General features: G+C 42.0%; 1 protein-coding gene across 4 annotated transcripts in view; it reads left to right on the top strand.

Annotated features, from left to right (window-relative positions):
* Positions 1-15,479, top strand: part of TUNAR (transmembrane neural differentiation associated intracellular calcium regulator) — a 162,588-nt gene that overhangs the window by 21,404 nt on the left and 125,705 nt on the right. Inside the window, exon 2 of one of the 4 annotated variants that reach the window (XM_071426542.1) lies at positions 2,474-2,562. The exons of 2 other annotated variants lie outside the window; for them this stretch is intronic. The gene's annotated coding sequence lies outside the window, so the exon portion shown is untranslated. Of the gene's footprint in view, positions 1-2,473; positions 2,563-9,969; positions 9,989-15,479 lie in introns of those variants that run through there. One more of the 4 variants, XM_071426543.1, reaches the window with a different exon arrangement.

The raw sequence follows: 15,479 nt of genomic DNA, 5'->3' as shown, positions 1-15,479 counted from the left end.
GTGTCACCGTTTCCCTGCTGGAGATGGTGACAACATGTTTGTAGCAGGAACACAGTCCCTGCTCTCAGGCTGGGGTGAGCCAATGGGGACCTGAGGAACAAACAAACACCACTTTTACTCCTCAACAGCAAATCCATCTCCCTGTCTGCATAAAGTGAGCATCTGAGGATTACCTGGAAAATGTGGGATTTTGGTACTGGAATTAGAGTTTAGAGAAATCTGATGAAGCAAGTAGTGTATAGGGCTTGACATAAAATAGACCTGGTAATGAAACTGATAAGGGAAACACCCTTGGGAATCCTGGAATAGAACTTCTCATTGATCTCTTCTGGCATTGAGAAAGAAAAATGCAGGTCTACAGATTGACAAGCACTATGTGAGGAAAAAAATTAGATTACACTCAGGTGATAATCCCAAATCAAAAGGAACTCAGAAAAAGAGAAGTGTCTAAGCCTTTTTGTTTGTAACTGAAATTTACAATCATGGATGTCATTCTCTGAGGACATGACTGTATTGATAATTTCAATCATTAAATTTAAAAGAAAAAAAAACCAACCCAGGAGAACATATACACTGAGTTATCAATAAATTGTTTTCTTTGCCATGCAAAAGAAGAAAAAGACTGCCCAAAACCTTTTTGTTTTTTAATTCTGTAGCATCCTAAGGTAATGCTCTGTGTCAGAAATGTAAATATTTTCCTCAGAGGAGAATACTTTTTTAATCACTCCGAAGATTAATCAGTGGTATGGATTTACCATTAAGAATTTCTTTATTATTTATTAACAGTTTATTAACATTAGAAAAGTCTAATCTGTTTTCTCGCATTAGTTTTCTTTACTAACTTTATCTACATTGGATTGCAAAATTTGGCCCAGCAAACCATCTTTTCAACACATTTGACCCTCACTGATAAGAACATTGATTTTGTTTTAGGGAACCTGACCTGGCATTTAAGTCTACAGTATCTGATTCCCTTCTCTGACACAAACCTTATGTATGAATTTGGGGCCCTTATTTTTTGGGTCTCATTTTCCTTTTTGTAAAATATGACTTTTGGGAAGAGAGTTCCCCAGCTTCATCCTCCTAATAGCTAAAATTCTTCTTCTAGTTTACAGGATGGATGTGATTGGGGTAAGTTTTTATACAATATCTTTATCTAAATATCTCTATTAAATTAAACAATTCTTTTCCTCTCATGGTAGTTAGTTCTTGGATGCTTTACAGATTGCAATTGTCTCTTCCTTCAGTCTGTGTTCTACTGGGCAAGACAAGATTTCCAGCCTTCTGTCATGAGAAAATGCTCCTCTGATCACCTCCATAAACCCCTCCATGCCTCTCTCTTGATGTGCACTCTTGTTTGCAGTATCCAGATGATTTCTCTCTGTTTTGTATAAGAAGTTCCAGTAAGAAAATTTTCAGAAATGCTGGTCCCCTAAAAAAAAAAAAAAAAAAAAAAAAAAAAAGAGGAATTTTTCTGAGCTTGTTCACTTATAAAAATACATAGGACAGGTGCTTATGGTACACCAACACCATGTCTGTCAGTCTGTCCTTTACTCCCAACACAGGTCCAGCTGAACAGCCAGAATTTCTTGGGGCACAGCCTAATTAAAATATAAAATCAAACAATATGGAAAAAAAAAACTAACTAAAACAAAAAACCAAAGCCAAAACAGAAGTGTGTGTGAGTTGCTGTATAGCTATTATTTCAGAAGAGTGTTAAGCAAGAAAATGCTTGAAACCATTTTGTGGTTTGAGCATGGGACACCTTTTTTTGCATTGCTCTCCCCTCTGTCCTTGTCCCCCTGTCCAGGTTCTGCTCCCCTGTAGCTGCTGCCTGCAGGAACACACTCAGTAGAGGCAAAACTGGCTCAGCCTAGGGCTGGAGGGAGCAGCCATTCATGGCATCCTGTCAGGGACAGGGCCAACCTGTGAAAGCAGGAGGCTGCTGCCAGGGAGGAGCCAGGATGAAGGTGCAGCTGGTGTGAAGGGCTGCCCTCCTGCAGCCCCAGCTCTGCTGGGTGCCCTTGGCTCTGTGAATCTGCTCTGTGCAGGGGAAACCTGAGGGGATGCACCTCAATGCAGTCAGCAGGGCAGAATTGATAGTTCTGGTCTGGAGCAAACTGCAGTCCCCAAGAGACAGGGATGACCCACCTTGCTGCTGGTGTGATGTGGGGCTGGGATAAAGGAGAAATGTCAGGGACAGAAGTTGTCAGAGGGGGGCTTCACAGATGGCTGATACTCCTGGGATTTAACTGAGGATATACAAAATGCAGCAGCTGTGAGCAACTGCACTCAGTGTTTGTGCAAAACTGCTTCACTAAAAGACACTGCCTAGCGATTGCTGCTCTGATTTACTTTTTTTCTAAAGTTTATTTTGCACTTAAAGTTTGTGAACTGATCTGGCCTAGACTTTAAGATGGTAGCATTATGTCTCCAGATTGAAGCATTTTGTTGTGTCACTCCTTGTTTCTAGTGCCATGACCACAGTCAGAAGGGAGTCACCCATGAAGATTTGTTCATGCAGCTAAGCTAACTTCCGTGGATAAAGTTCAAAAAGAAAAGGTCAGTTATACATATGTAGTTTTGTTTATGTTTAGTTTTCTGACTTATGAGGAGTCTTTGTGAAGTAATACAAAAAGAATTTTTGTTTGTTTTTTGTTATTTGCAGAAAATACTGTATAGAAATAAGGCTTTTTCTGAAGTTGTCTAGAAACAAGCTGGATCCAAACACACTTAAACTGGAAAAAAGAGTGAGATGAATGAGATCAGGTTCTGGTATATCTGGTCTTTTGTCTTCCTCCTAACTTAAAAAGTACACAAAGCTTCATTTTTTGGAAAGATTTAAAGCAGAGCTTCAAACTGACTGCTAGAAGTTGTAGTCTTTTAACATGCCTCTGTACATCTCATTTCTGTTATAACTCTCTTATTTTTGTGGGTTTGCTTTAATCTAAGCAGTGGGTCTCCCAGGCTGGCTTTAGGACTTTGCAGGATCTTGAGCTAATAGTCTGCCAATGCCTGTGAATATCTCCATTTTTCAGAGAAGCTTGTTGGGTTGGAATTTTGCTTCTTGGAAAGGTAGGCTCAGGTGCATACCAAAAGGTTTCTGCCTTGTGACTGTTTCAGACTCACTGCAGTCTTTCCTTATCTATATAACCCTCTCACAAAAGCAATATTAGGAATACGTGTGGCTCAAATTTCTGCATTTTTTTAATATCAAAAATGAATAAATTTTGCTTGTCCCTTTTGGTCTGATCCAAAAGGTTCCCATGGGATTTAGATCAGGCCTGGTGGTGTTTTGGGACAAACCATGTTCTGACCCACAGAGTTAATGGAATTAACCTGGGAAAGTTTTAGTCTGGTTTAAAGTCTCTTGTTTAAAATACTTACTTTTAGTAGGGAGGAAACTGGAGTTGCCTGTTTTTTTAGGAGTGCTTTATTACTGTTACCCTTATTCCAAATCAGATTGCTCTTCAGTATTTAGCTGCATCTTTGTGCTGACATTAAATAAACATAAAACCCCACTTGGAAACACAGGAGAGTTTTGCTTTCTGGATCCTACTCTAGATGAAGTTCCTGGGTACCTTGCACTCCCAGGTATCTAATACCAGCAACACTGTACCACAAGATTAATGTACCTGACCCCCAGGTAGAACAAAACTGCACTTTGTCCTTGAACATCAGAATTACTCCTCTGAGGCAGGAGCTTATATAAATAAGGTTTCTTGGTTCTCTTTTCATGCCATCAACTCTTTCTTCTTCCACTAACAGAATAAAGGTCAGAAAAAATGGATACTAAACTGCAATTGTAAATACAAACACAAACTTTATTTGTGTGACTCCTTCTTTTGCAGAAACCTCTACCCACAAAGTCAAAATTGAGGCCAAAATATCTCAGAAAAGACCAATTATCCCAAGTCTTGGCCCATTGTTCATCTCTTTTCCACGCCAAGCAATTCTTTGCTACTAAATTATTTACTGAGAAGGAGAATCAGCTTTATTCATCAGAGGAGCATTAGAATCCAACAGGACTGTGAATACATATTTAAAATGTTTACTAGTGTGCTTGAGGATATTCATTTAAAGCCTTTAGAGACAAGGTTGTTCATTACAACTTCAAATGAGGTTTACCCTAACTGTTTTTTAACTTTCCAGATGCTTGTCTTGGCTTTTTGTTCTGCCCTGAGTGCGTGGCTTTTTGTTTTGTGCTGAAGGTATCAGAAGCAAGATGTTATCTGTGATATGAGATTATCTTATGTGGACATGGTGTGTGGTATTTTAGGCTTGAATTTATCCATGTTAGATGATGGAGGGGAATTCCATTGAATTCCAGTGAGGGGGAAGGAAATTCCAATTCTCCTGCTGTTTAAGGCTGCAGTGTCATGGTTGCAATGGCTTTGGAATATTATCCTACTATGCTTGAGAAGCATATAATAGCACTACACTGGATGTCTTGCTCATTAAATCACTCTTGTAGATATTCTGCTCCTGGTGCAATCAGAGATAAACAGTGCTAATGCTTCCTCATAGCTATTAGCATTTCAAAATCTTACACTTCAAACAGCTTCTTCCCATTTCCTCAAGATATTCAGAGTCTTGTTTTGGATTACTTCTCAGAATGGAACACAATGAAATATTTATTAAGCTTTCTGGAGAAGCTCTGGAGGCAGGATTTATTAATAGTGAAAATTCATTACTGATGTTGTTGTTCTCAACTGATAACAGGTTTTATGCCTCTGTATGTTATATTTTTGCTTTTTAAAAGGTGACATAGCTTTCAACAGCTAACTATCAAAAACCTTTCTCTGGCTCCTGAGCTGGCAGAAGACTGAACCCTCTTTGTTTAGGGTTAACAGCCAAATCTCCTGACCTGTGCCTATAAACTCAGCTCTGCTTGGATCAGCTAAGGCAAAACAATTTATGTAGACTGCTGTTCACATATTTCTCTCAAGGCTGCTTCTGATTGTCCAGATCTGACTTATCTTTTTATGGTTTGCATCTTAACACCAATACTTCACAGAAGTATCTCCATCTGCTCTGCCTATGCCTCTGCCATTCAGTTCCCTGTGTCCCAGTACAGCAGTCCATGATCCAGCACTTCCAGTGGTACATGATATGACTGAGATCAGGGGCATTGCAATTTTGCTGGGGTGGAAATAGATGGGCTTTGTTATTGCTGAGATGGTGGGCAGAGCTTCTCTTCCAGGAAAACTAGGTTTCTTTCTGAACTGCTTACCTTAATTTTACATTCTTACCACACATTTGAAGCACCTGTGGCTAAAGGGACCCTTTTAGAGATTAAGTGGTGCAAAGCTTACCCTTCCTGGTGGCCAGAAACTCTTATGTGTCATCTTAAAGACTCCAGACTGTGGGGCTCAGGGCCCACCATGATGTGGTAGGGATTAAGGCATTTGTGTGAAACATTCTTTGTATAAAAGGATAACAGTCCTCAAACACATTGATGTTAAATTCTTTGGTTTACATTGGCAATCCCAAGTATATAATTGCATTTCAGTACAAATTGCTTGTTGCCTTTAAATACAGTAAGTAAATCCCACATAAAACTCACTGTTCTGAATACAAAGTATTTTAAGTCAGTGTTTCTAAAACAACAACTCCCAGTGCTCCATCAGCAGTGTGATCTGAGCAGGCTTTGCCTTCCTATAACCTGCAGAGGATGAGAGAGTGGGCAGAGACCTGATCCTTCTCAAATCCACCTGTCTCATCTAGAAGAGGAAAAACCAGCATAATGTGTAATAATATTACAGGACTATAAGCCAAAGCCTGGTCTTCTCTTCTGATTTCTTTTCTCACAAATAACGTAAGTTGTTTTCTTGTCCCCAAATTGCCTTCAAAATACACTTTCTTCCAGTGAGAGGCACAGAACCCTTTTAGAAAGCAATGCCAGCAAACCATATGCTGCCTGGTTTTTATTAAAGATACTCTCTGATGAAACCCCTCACCTTAAACCAAACCTTTTCTGTCCTGGGTGGGCTGGAAGTCTGTACTTGATGATTGCAGTTGGTAAAACACAATCCACAGTGACGTGATCAGAGTTGTAGCACATAAAATCACCACACCTCACTGTCTAGTTTGTGATGAGAAATTACTTGCTGAAAGGAAATGTTCTGTTGTGCCCCAAAGTGAATGATGGGTTATTGGCAAACCTACAGAAAATTTCTTTGAGAAATACCTTGTTAGAGTAGCTGAACTGTCAGTAAGGAGAATGATGGAGGGGTTTGTTATCTATATGGACTTCTTTTATTCCAGCTCCTTGTTCTGTCTTGATGTTTGCTAGTTTGCTACCTGTCTAATATTAAATTATTTTATCTGAGAACAATAGGGTTAGTTGGAACCCAGAGATCTCTCTGCTCCTCCCTCTGCTGTGGAGAGGGGATCCCTTAGTAATTACCACTGAAATTGCAAAAGACCAAAGCCTTTACCTCTCATTAATGTCCAGATCTGTTTTGACTTATTTTTCTCACTTTGTCTAGATTTAATTAGAATTTTAAAGAAAACGCAGCTTTATGGCTGTAATAATCACACAGGAATAATTTCTGAACCTTGCTATGAGTTTTGCTGCTCCTTATTGAGCAGTACTGCCGCAGTAAGTCTCCTCTTCCTTGGGCAATTATCTCTCGGAACGTTTTCACGCCGAGTGTGAGCAGCAGCCAGAGGAGAGCCGAGAGCCCCGAGGCCGCGCTCGTTGCCGATTGCGGGGTGCTGAGAGCCCCGAGGCCGCGCTCGTTGCCTGTTGCGGGCAGTGAGAGCCCCGAGGCCGCGCTCGTTGCCGGTTGCGGGGTGCTGAGAGCCCAGAGGCTGCGCTCGTTGCCGGTTGCGGGGTGCTGAGAGCCCAGAGGCTGCGCTCGTTGCCGGTTGCGGGGTGCTGAGAGCCCGGAGGCCGCAGTCGTTGCCGATTCGGGCGTGCGAGCGCGGTGGGCCCCGAGCCCTCACGGAGCGGGGCCCCGAGCCCTCACGGAGCGGGGCCCCGAGCCCTCACGGAGCGGGGCCCCGAGCCCTCACGGAGCGGGGCCCCGAGCCCTCACGGAGCGGGGCCCCGAGCCCTCACGGAGCGGGGCCCCGAGCCCTCACGGAGCGGGGCCCCGAGCCCTCACGGAGCGGGGCCCCGAGCCCTCACGGAGCGGGGCCCCGAGCCCTCACGGAGCGGGGCCCCGAGCCCTCACGGAGCGGGGCCCCGAGCCCTCACGGAGCGGGGCCCCGAGCCCTCACGGAGCGGGGCCCCGAGCCCTCACGGAGCGGGGCCCCGAGCCCTCACGGAGCGGGGCCCCGAGCCCTCACGGAGCTGCGCTCGCTGCTCCTGCTGCCGACAGGAGACAAGTTATTACCATATAAATGAGATAAGGTCTCGGATAATTGCAGGCTGAAAGTAAAACTGAACTGGACTGCTCGTGGTTGGAAATTTTAAGTGTATCTTTCTACATCAAATTTTTAAACTTTTTTTAAAGAGTATTTTACTTTTTTTTTTTCCTTCCACCTATTAGCGGAATCTATGGAATGACATAAAGAGCCCTTATGTTTTCCAGTTGTGACTATTTTGGACCTGGAACTTTTCTGGTGTCTTTCCTTTCTCCTCTGTTGGTTATTATGAAACTTGTATGCAGAAGTAATAAAATTGCTCTGAGGAGAATATAAATGTGAATCCCTTTGGACAAAAAAAAAAAAAAAAAACAACAAAAACCAAAACCAAACAAACTAGTGCAGTCACATTATTCCCTTTTCTCTAAGAAAAAGTAAAAGAAAATGTCACTGGCTGAGTCCATCTCTGTCCCTTCTTGGTCTGGCCATGCCTGAGATTGGGTGGCTCAATTTAGAAGATACTTTTGGCTCTGGGTTAATATCTTTGTTTTCTGTTCCCAGGCATCTGACTGCAGTGTGGAGTAACTAAGTAAAAAATTATATTCTACTACATTAATCTTTTCCCTCCTGAGTAGGGCATAAAACCCCAAGGGAAGAAGAAAATATTTTCATGTGTCTCACCAAGGCATGGTATAATCTTAAGGATCCCTTTTAGTAGCCAAAAGTGTTTTTTCAATTGACAATCATCAAACAGCCTTTGTTGTAAGGGAGAAACAGCTGGAGAGACAGCCAAACAAACAGCACCAAATATCCCCTTTGTTGTGGGGATCAAATTTACAGGCCAAGGTCAGGCCTTGCACACTTAGTTTGGATAAAATCCAGTTTTTCATAGAAGTCTGGGCTGGCCACTGTGTTCTTACACCCAGGAAATGTGCCTGGAGCAGGGCACAGGGCTTGTGCTGGATGAATTGGTGGAGGCTCAACCAGTGAGCCAAAGGACACTTGCCAGCAGCACTCAGGAGTGAAGTCTTTGTCTCTGCTAATAGCAGTGTGAGGCCTCTGTGCCTGACAGTACACAGTACATCCAAAGGGACACAGCCTTGCATCTTCTGTGTCTGCCAGACTAAGATATTCTGGCTAAGAGCAGGCACAGGAGGGCTTTACTGCTCACCAGAGCTGTGGTCCTGGTGCTGGAGGCAGCTGCCATTCCTCTTGCCAAAATGTCTTTGCTTGGAAGTTAATTATTGAAAATGTTTCCTCCCATTTCTGCAATTGTGGCTTTGTTCCCAAACCTGTGTCCTTGGGTGATTTGAAGACTTCCCATTTCTAGCCTTAAGACATTCATGGGCAGTTTATAACCCTTTGACTAAATGAGGTAGATGACACAAAATCCTAGCTACAAAAATACTTTATGCTATTAACATTAAAAAAATCTATGCATTGAATACTTGCATATTGAAAGTAAATACCAATTTAAGCTCAGTCTGAATGCCAGTCCATCCTGAGATGTAATATAAAACTTTTCCAGAAGATTGCCTGAACTGAGTCTTTCTTTCAATACCATCTTTCTTGATTTCTAATGCTACAGGTTCAAAATTGCTGCTTGTTCTTGCTATCCAATTTCACAACATCACTTCAGTCTGATGCCTTTCCTGCACCTAGGGGATTGCTAGGGGACTTTTTTACTTTTTTTGGTGACTTTGCAGAACACCTAGCATAATAACAAGCCCAAAGGAAAAATGTAATTCTACAGTTTGGTCACCTAAGGTATCTACAGTATTACAAAGTTTAATACAAATAGATCTTTAAACTTGAAGAAGCAATGTTTGAAAGACAGGTGAGATGTTTCAAAGAAAACTGGCTCCATGTGAAGAATAAGGAATGTGTTCCTTTGGAACACAGTGTGGCTTGAAACATACAGCTCTCCCAACATCTGAATCATCCTGTGGATGTGATGATGTCCAGAGGATATTGAAACAGAGACAGGAAGAAGAAAAGTCAAACAATAAAGGCAGAATGAAAGAAAAATGAACACTAAGATTAATATTTCAGCATTCTATTTAAAACCATGTTATTAAAGTGCTTGAGGCATTAAATTTGCTGGTCTGACTAGTGAGGGAAATAATTTTATTTTAAACATTGTGCAGTCTTGGAGAACTTGCAGAAGTTTTCAACCAAAGTAATGCATTATGCATCTGAATTGGACAGAAAAAAGTGTAAATTCTACATATAATAAAAATTGATGGAAGCATAAAAATGCCTGGAATTTAAAAATAAATTATGAAGAGCATTCAAGGAGATTAAATCATGTAAAGAAAGAACAATGGAGACAAAACAAACTTTACAAAAAAGAACAACTGGGAATTTCATCACAAGACTGCTCAAAGATGTTTAGGATGCACTTTTCCCACTGGCTAAAGTCAATCCACAAAGTAAAAGCTAAATCATCTACTTGCAGGAAACCAGAAACAGGGCCAGTATCTGGGTGATTCCAGTCCTCACTGCTACTGATAAACAGCAAGGTCCATGTTGTGGCTTCCAAACAGGACTGTGAGTGCTGATGTCCTCTGCACCAGGCTGCCTGCTGTGGCAGAGAAGTGCCTGCTGGAGGGCTGAGCTACAGTCTGCCCCACAGCCCAGCAGAAACAGATTTCCCACTTTTCTCATTCCTAAGGTGAGAGGACATAGGAGTGGCAATTATTAAAATGCATGCTGATCCACCTTTTTCAAAATGCTTATTTATACTTCAGTGAGGGTGGGAGCAGAGATCTGATGTATTCATCAAATATGGGAAATAAATGGTGTTAGAAACATCCTCCTGCAGGTGCTACAAACTGGTTCTTGTTGCTGAACAAAAAGGAGTTTATCTCCATCTTCTTTAAGATTTGGTATTTGGGAACAGTGTGATATCACTTCTCTAAGCTCCTTTAGATGTTGTGGGATTAAGTATAGTCCATTATGGTTTGTTTTGTGACTCCACAGCAGAAACCCTTCATTCCTTCCCTTTTCCCTCCCTCCTTCTCTTTCCCCAAACTGCCAAGGAAAGCTGTTGCCTGGGTTCTGTGTGTCTGGGCAAGCTTTCTAAAGGAGAGCTGGAAACAGAGTCATAGTCTCAGCTGTGATGTGCTGTAATGAGGTGTTTTCAGGTTTTCCAATTGCCACTTCTGTTCCTTTGCTGGCCAGATGGCCCATTTGAAACCATCTCATCCGAGTTATAGCTCCTTGCTGTCAGCACTTGCTTTCTGCCTGAACTTCCAAATACAGCCCTAGAGTGATATCCAACCTTTAATTTCTGAACACAGTATAGTTATTATTCACCTTGCAGTTTGTTCTCTGATGCAGGATTTTTTTTTACAGTGTCTGAGTCTTTTTTGAGCCTTCCGTAAGGAATTCTTCAAAGCATTTTTCTAATCTTTAAAAATTTTTAAAATTTCTTTTTCAGGGAACTTTGTTTCACTTTGTTAATATCTGATTGGGGAACAAAACATTAGCAGTCATAAGCACTGTGGTACTGAAGTCTTCGTGGCCTAATTAAAAGTAAGCTCAAACTGGAGAAAGTTTGGGTTGAACACTTGTGTTCACTTCATTAATGAGTGCCCAAAGTGTCACTCTGAAAAGAACTTCTTCAGTGCCATGGTGGACCAGGTTGTCCCTTGTTTGATCAGGCCACATAAAGCCAAAGGGGGTTGCAGTCATGATGGGCTGGTTTCTGGCTGGGACAGCTCTCCTCCCTCATCCCCACGGTCCTTTCTGCTCTCCACAGGGAAGCTCTGTCCCTCCCCACGTACCTGAGTCTCCTCTTGGGAGGAGATGCAATGATTGCAAGGAGAAGTGACAGTATTTCCTCACTTAAGGGTAGTGCATGGAGATAGCATGAACCTGGCAATCAAGACAGTAGGATAAACCCATCTCATGCTGAAGCTATGGCTTAAGTTCAATAATCAATATTTTCCATGTGCTTAATGTCTTTTGTTAGAATAGAATATGCAAATACATTGGTATTTGGATTACCCAGGTGCATAATTGTGGAAACTCCAGTCAGTTTGTTCCACTTTGTTCTCTGACTTTGAGATTTTATTTCCTTACATGAAATGAAATTCTTCATTTCATGTAAGGAAAGGAAATCTTGCCATTTCAATAAGTATTGATTTGGCAAGGTTTGATCCATTTCACTGCAAAAAAAGGAACACTCCACTGCCCAAAGATTGCTCCCTCCACACCTTTCTGCTCAGCACAACCCATGTGCTGGGAACCTCAGCAAAAATCTGCTTTTACTGCTCCACTTAGGGTTAGGCTTGAAAAAGCCACAAAGCCCAGAGCTCCAGGGACACTGCAACACCAAGGGGAAAAGGGCACTGCCCTAACATTGCTCCCTACACATCCTTCTGCCTGGCACCACCCATGTGTTTGGCACCTCAGCAAAAGGCTGCAGTGTTCTTAGATCTCCCTTTCATGTCTTTAGCCATCTTTTTTGTCTAATTTGTGCTGTTTGCTTTAATGATCCAAAGACTTGGGACAATGTGTGTGTCTGGGACGCACCAGCATGTGGCTTTTGACTATTCCTCTGATGTACTGTTACCTGCAGAAATTGCAGCAACGATTATGACTTCTGAGAACTGTAGTGTGAGAGGTTAGAGGTAATCTTGGCACTTGCAAAGAAATCTACAGTGCAGTTTAAACTGAGCCAAGAATCCCCCTTTGCCAGCCCTTATGCAACCTCTGTTTTCACCTGAAAAGCTCCAGATCTAAAAATATCAGAGAGAAAAATGTCAGTGTGGGATTACATAGTGACTTTAAAGTTAAAAATACATCCAGGGTGATTTTGAACATTTCTGAAAATGCCTGACATGTACAATCTTAAATGCCTGTTTACCCTTTTGCAAGTTGGAATTTCTCCTGTGGTAGATCATTGGCCTGAATACCCAGGGGCCTGGGTTAAAGCTTAAACAGGAAAGACATCAAACAATGAAAATGCCAAAGCAGGTTTGCTGTGTGGAAAGTTGTTATCTCTACATGGATGGGTTGTAAGATTTTACACAGCCAGCAGTAGATGGTCCATCTCAAATGCTTATCAAATTTGGTTTTGCTCCACATACATAAATGCCCATGGGTTTAGTATTTGGAACCCACATCTCTAACCCTCCTCTGGGAGGTTTATTTTGTGACACAGAATATTTTCTGTGCTATATATGTTCACGTCAATGTTTCAGGGCAGAAAATCATCCAGGATACTTTTTCCCTAGGTTATAAACTTGTTTGCCTTCAGGTGTTGATAATTTATAAAAGGAGCTTAGAGTGGAAATTGTGAACAAATAGCAAATGTTTTGCCAGAGATTGCAGGGCTAGACTGTTCCAAGTCCCAGACACAATTTGTTACAGGGAGCAAGTGGAGCGGTGGCCAGTGGAGAGTTGAATGCCCAGGCTAGAGAGAGAGAGTCCAGCCAGCCTCCAGCCAGTCAGGCACCTCCCGGACACTAAGTCCAGGCCCTGTGCCTAAGCGATGCTCTGCTTGAGGGCGGGTGGCCGCGTTTAGAGACCCCAAGGCTGCAGGATACAAGAAGGGGCAACTCTCGGCTTCTTAGGGTAGGAGGTTTATTGGAGAGAGCATGTAGAGGGGTAGGGAACAGAAGTCCGGAGCCCCGAGGTCTGGAAAAACCTCAGGTTATAAAGGGAAAGGGAGGGGTTCGGGACAACAAATCAGAAGAGGGGTAGGGAAGATACATTTGAGACTGACACTAGCGGGGAGCCAACAGGAGACAGTTGCGGGTGGGGCCCTGGCCCCTGAACCAATCACCCAACACCCTAGCCAGAAGCTTCTGGAAAAAGAGGCAGGGGTGCTGAGTGACAGGCAGGTAGCCAGAGGAGGGGAACAAACCGGATACATTAGGGAAACCATAGTAACGTGGGAGGGGTACAGAGATTGACATAAACTGGAACTTTGGGCAGAACCATTAACATAATAACTGGGGGGAAAACTGAACAGACATAAAACAAACCACAACAAGCAAGTACACATCATGTATGTTTACAGTAGGATTAAATCTAAAACAAATGCACTGAAATTAGATAGTATAAAAGTAATGAAAAGGTCTTCATTCCCAAAATTCTACAAATATATCTGATGTTTATATTGTGGTTATGTATTTTAGCAAATAAGAAAAGCTTGTGGAATATTTGGATCATGAAAGAGTAAAAAATACTCGGTAACTATAAATTTATGTAACAATAAATACTTATGCTTTTAGAAGACCTTGAGAGCTATTGTTGATTATGAAAACATCAGTTGCTGTCCAGAAGAACAATATTGAAAACACTGATTCAGTAAAATGTGCAACATAAACCCCTCAGAGTAATAAACAATGTAATAAAAACTGCCAGTGCCATAATTGTTTAAAAGGTGCCTTCAAACCTGAAGCTGTGACCATATAGTTAGAATAATGACTGAAGATGTGAGAAATTTATGCTGATTCCTCTCTTTGCCTGTGTATTTTCCATGTGACCAATGGTCTCTCTCTGTGAATGCTGGCTCAGAGTTCCAGCTGAACTGCTGCTTCCTGAGGTTACCATCTGTCAACCAAGTGAGTGCAGGCTTTTTATTTCACACTTGCACGAGGTTAATAGTATCAGCTTCAATTAAAAAGATCAGACTTATGTATTTTTTATTTTGCATGTGTGACAAGTGCACACAGCTTCACTGGCAAACAAGACTTTGTCAAGTACTGACAGCTTGACTGGGTCCCAAAATGGGGATAATATTCCTTTCTCTCTTTGTACTGATGATAGTAGCCACATTGTACTGGAGACAAGTGTTTTTTTGCTGGTTCTGGATAAAGGTTTATTTTCCTACTGAAGTAGTACTTAGTCATGCGAGATATTTTCTAGCTGGAGTTCAGCGTGCCATGAGTCCCTGCTCGGTGCATTCACTGGGTTTGTGCCTGTGGCCGCATCTCCCTGACCAGAGGCAGAACCACCGTGGCGGCAGCTGAAGCTCTCCAGCAGCTCTGCCTTTGCAGGGCGTTCCCACTTGTGGGGGTCCCAGTTGTCGGGGCACCAGTTGTGGGTTTCTCTGGGTCTGGATTGAAGGGGCACTTGAGACAGTAGTTCATGTTCGTACTCAAGTGTTTATTATTTCTTATCAGTAAAACAGTCTCACTACTGTGAGTTTGGCAGTTTTTCATTAGAAGGCACAAAATGGCTAATTATCTCTTGTTACAAGGTCTTTTAAGACTAAACTATCCAATTAAGAGCTGACACCTAGATTATTTTCCCTTTTAACCCAAAAACTGCCAAAGAGCCTGAAATGTGGACTTTTCTGCCCAATTATAAAATGCCACCCAAACCTGTGAAGAAGAAGGAAGAAGAAGCATGAAGAAGAAATACAGGAGGACACCCTGTGCCCTCCATCTTGCTTCCATCCGCAACATACTAAAAATCCCAAAACCTAAATTTCTCACCAAGTGATACACCTACACTACTTTCTATAATCTATTTCACACTTTTGTGGATTCTTGTCTATCTTGAAGTCTAGGAAACTTTCTCCATGAACGAGGGTCAAAGTCAGTGTTCCCCTGGGGGTCAGGGCACCCCAGAGCAACCAGAGAAATATTCCCAGTGCCCTGGGTTTCCACACCCACTGAACATCCAGCCCTGGCTCTCCTCTGGTTCTACTGCACATGAGACAGGGGCACAGTTGTTAGAAAATTATTGAAGAGGAATTACTGTGAAGGGGAGACTCAGGATTAAATTACAGGTGTACCCTACAGGTGCTGCTGGAGAAAAATATTGCCACTGACAGAGATGTAGCTGGGTTTGATCACAGGAAAAAGCATTCCAAGAACTCAGATGGCCAGTTCTCTTAACTTGTCCCAGCTTATTCATTGACTGGCAATGATGTGTTAAAACATTTGCTATATTCTTTCTCCAGCTGTGGATGATACCTAAAAAATTTTGAAATCCTATTTGTCTTAGCATTTTCCCCAAAGAGTTATTGCCATTAAAATTTCCATGGTATTTGCAATAACTAAAAGTAATGTAGGTGTGTCACCCTGATTTTTTAAGATTTTCTAAGTTTTTTGATGTTTATATCTTGTAACAAATTTCCTCACACTTTATGTAAATAACTTAATGTTTTGCATTCTTTTAGGGAGGAAAAGAAATTTGATGGA

Source organism: Agelaius tricolor, unplaced genomic scaffold (assembly GCF_023055355.1).
Source record: "Agelaius tricolor isolate 1412-34295 unplaced genomic scaffold, bAgeTri1.0.p SCAF_5, whole genome shotgun sequence".
Taxonomy (NCBI): Eukaryota; Metazoa; Chordata; class Aves; order Passeriformes; family Icteridae; genus Agelaius; species Agelaius tricolor.
Note: the sequence above shows the minus strand (reverse complement) of the source record. Positions and strands in the feature narration are given on the sequence as shown.